Source organism: Mus musculus, chromosome 2 (genome assembly GCF_000001635.26).
Source record: "Mus musculus strain C57BL/6J chromosome 2, GRCm38.p6 C57BL/6J".
NCBI classification, from domain to species: Eukaryota; Metazoa; Chordata; class Mammalia; order Rodentia; family Muridae; genus Mus; species Mus musculus.
In genome coordinates this window covers 166471463-166474977 of record NC_000068.7, presented here as the reverse complement: position 1 = coordinate 166474977, position 3515 = coordinate 166471463, and the positions used below count along the sequence as shown (strand labels likewise).

Sequence of the window (3515 nt, the reverse complement as noted above, 5' to 3'; positions counted from 1 at the left end):
AGTCTGGGTCCAAACTGGTGAGACCCCTAGAGATGATCTTTAAGTAAAGGCTGAGAGACACCGAATGGGAGGGAGTTGGTTGAAATGACATCCTTTTCCTCCATGTAGTGTGGAGGCGTTGCTGGGATTGGGAAAGACAGATCACAGTGTGTGAGTGTTAAACAGCGGTAGCGTCTTCCCCGCTGGAGGAGAGAATAGAAGAAATGGCTCAGCGCTCCGAGGAAACATCTTCTCTCTCCCCGCCGAGGGACAGACTTACAAAGGATGATATTTACATTTTCTCCAAGCCTTTAATTTTCTCATTTATCATTTGTCAGAGCCTGAGGCCCTTCCTCAGCACGTGGTGTTTGCCAGCCGCTAACGATCCCTTTACCAAGCATCACAGTCCATCTAGGAGCTTCCTTAATGGTACTGATCTGATGCGTCAGGATCTCATTGGGCCATCAGAGGCAGGCCTCAGGCCCCTGGATCACAGGATCACTCATTCACGAGCGGAGAACGGTGGCAACCATCCTAGCCACCAGTTCCTGAGGTAATGGCTGAGTACTGAGGTGGAGGTGGGTGGGTTTCAGAGCCAGGCCAGGGCTTCCTGAGTGCTATTTGAGGGGGGTCAGGAAACTCACCCAGGCATTCTGAGTGTGCCTCATGGGAAATATTGACACAGTGCTGTCATCATTCAGTAGGAGCAGGACAAATTGGTATTGTCCTTGGTGGAGATCAGTTTGGGCCCTGCCTCAAGTGAATCCATTTTACAAAGCATCGGGTTGCTTCTTTCTGAGTGCAAATCCTAGGACAGAATAATAATCCAGCAACCGGCATCAGGGCCAGAAAAATGGCTCTTTGGGTAAAGGCATTTGCTGCCAATCCTGATGACCTGAGTTTTGTCCCCAGGACTCAGTGCTGAGGGAGAGAACTGACTCTGGGGATCCCTTAAATTATCCTCTGATTGCTACACGCATGCCCCCCCCCCACTGAATCAATAAATAAAAACATAATATAAAAAATTAAAAACAACAGCTACCATCTGTTCAGTACAAACCACGAAGTACCGAATGACACATGATTTATTTACATAGATAAATTTTTACCACCTGTGAGCTTACCAAGTCAACAGGAATACACAAACACATGGGCATACTGAAACCATATCAGAAACACCAGGCCTCTGAGCTCGGTCGCATTAGATGTAAATAAGCCCTCAACACTTGGAACACCCCAATCCTGGGACATAGTAGGACATCAACCCATCATTTGGCTACTCTTAGTCCAGGAAAATTGTCTCAGGAGAGGACCTCACACCTGTCCCCAGGCTCTGGACCAGGTATAGTTTTTCATGCTGGTGACATGCAGCCTACCTCAAAATGACACTTGGGATGGCTTGCCTATGTCTGCAGTTGACAACTATGAGTCTGAGAGCACTGAGCCCATGCTAGGGCCTCACAGGGGATACCTGAAGACATTTTGTTCTGTTTCAGCTCCCTGCCTCTGTCTGCAGGGCAGTGTCCTGAACTCTGTGACCTTGCTAAGCCCCTTGCAGCCATTGGGTAACGCATGTAGATGCCAGTGGGTGAGCTAAGAGTTAGTATAGTTACTGAGGCTGGCAAGGCCAGGTCTGGCAAGTGTAGTTGGGAGGCTTGGTGAACTGCAGACAACAAATTGACACAACTTCTGAATTTACTGGTATTCAATCTAACTTGGACACCATGGAAAGGTGTATGCCCATCTGTGTTTCTGTCACAGCTCATTCATGACACTGGAATAATCAGAGGACCATGTGGGGCTTCCAGGGTATGCCTGTGCCCTGTGTGTAATGTGAATTGGGAGATGGCTTGGGACAACTACAGTCACTTACAAGAGAGACAAGGAAGGAACATTTATCAGGTGGCTACACCTTAGAAACTAGCTTTAAGACCTCAGGAATCGGGTGTCCATCTGACATGTTATCAAATCTAGATTGTTTTATTTGCCTGTTTTAAATTTGGTGTTTTTCCTGCTGAGTGGTTAGGTCTCTCCTACAGACTCTGCTTCATGCACAATGACTCTTCTAGTGTTAGTCTGTGTGTAGGCTGCATGTGTCCTGGGGACTCAGCCTCTGAGTGATCTGTGATAGGAGAGGGAGAAGAGGGCATTTGTAAGGTCCAGGGCTGCAGGGGTAACATTCCTGGCTCTGTTGAGAGACAGACCCTGTCTACCCATGGACCTGTCTTAGTTCCTTCTGCACTAGTGTGCCCTGCTGTTTTCTTCTCTGCCAAGAGTTAGCAGAGTCTCCTCCCTGGAATGACTGAAGTGGTATCATCGAAGCTCTGACTGGGGCTCCTCTGTGTTTAATCGATCTCCCTCGGATGTCTCATGAGACTTTGATGGGCATAAGAGACCCTTGTGGTCACCACCACCATGTTCCAGATGAAGAAGCCAAGTCTTGGAGGCTCTGAGGTCACATGGAGTAGGCATAAAGTCAACTCTGGCCCGTGCAGATCTGAAGGTGACATGAGAAGAATGAGCGCCTTCGGGACCTGTGAAAGTGGGCTTGATGATCAACCCAACCTGACTGAGAAATGTTTAGAGTGAGTGTGCCTGGGGAGGAGTTTCCCAAGAAAACTGACATGTGGGACAGTGACAGAGGGGAATGGCTCATGCCGGGTGTGGGCAGGCACCACCCGATAGACTGGACGCTGGGGAGAACTAAATTGCTCGGAGCACATGGGTATTTCCTGTCCTTCCTGGGTCATTGCACCTACCTCTGCTCTCACTGCCTGGGGACATCAGACTCCTGTGTCATTTGTCACCGGCTCCTTCTCCCTCTCCTTCTCCTCCTCCTCTTCCTTCCCCTCTCCTTCTTCCTCTTGTCCTCCTCCTCTTCCTTTTGTTCCTCCTTCTCTTCCTCTTCTCCTTCCTCTTTCTCTCTTCTTCTTCCTCTTCCCCCTCCCCCTCCTCCTCCCCCTCCTCCCCCTCCTCCTCCTCCCCCTCCTCCTCCTCCCCCTCCTCCTCCTCCCCCTCCTCCTCCTCCTCCCCTTCCTCCTCCTCTTCCTCCCCCTCCTCCTCCCGCTCCTCCTCCCCCTCCTCCTTCTCCCTTGAACACAGACTTACACCACGGACTCTCCAACGGGCCTGCAGGTGCCTCGGCTTCTGGACTAAGCAGTCACCAAGTTCTCTGCTCCTCCAACTTTTCTCACCCAGCATCTGCTGAGTGATCTCATGTCCTGAGACAATGTTCATAGATGCTGTGCTGACAACTGATTGGCCAAGACATGACCAGAGTCACAACACAGGCTGCAGCTGACCTAACAGTTCATTTCAGCCCTGTTGTGCCTGTCGCCTGTCAAACCTACCCTCGCACACAATGTTGCCAATCACTAAGCAGACTGCTACACAGCCAGCTCCCCCCAGACTAGGGAGCACTGACCAGAGAGGCTGAGTCACTGGCTCCAAGGGTGGGATTTTAGCACTAAAGCTTGCTTGGTAGAATCAGGCAAAAACAACACACAAAAGCCTCCAGATTAGTTAAGCAGGGCCAG

General features: G+C 50.3%; 1 long non-coding RNA gene across 2 annotated transcripts; it reads right to left on the bottom strand.

The window, feature by feature from the left end:
- Positions 1-1018: 1018 nt before the first annotated feature.
- On the bottom strand, positions 1019-3515 carry Gm30908. 2 transcript variants are annotated; one of them, XR_375245.2, is made up of 2 exons: positions 3088-3515; positions 1019-2513 (listed from the first exon to the last, which is right to left on the bottom strand). It is a non-coding gene; the product is annotated as a predicted gene, 30908 (long non-coding RNA). The 2 variants fall into 2 exon arrangements; XR_375244.2 differs by having other exon boundaries at positions 1019-2476.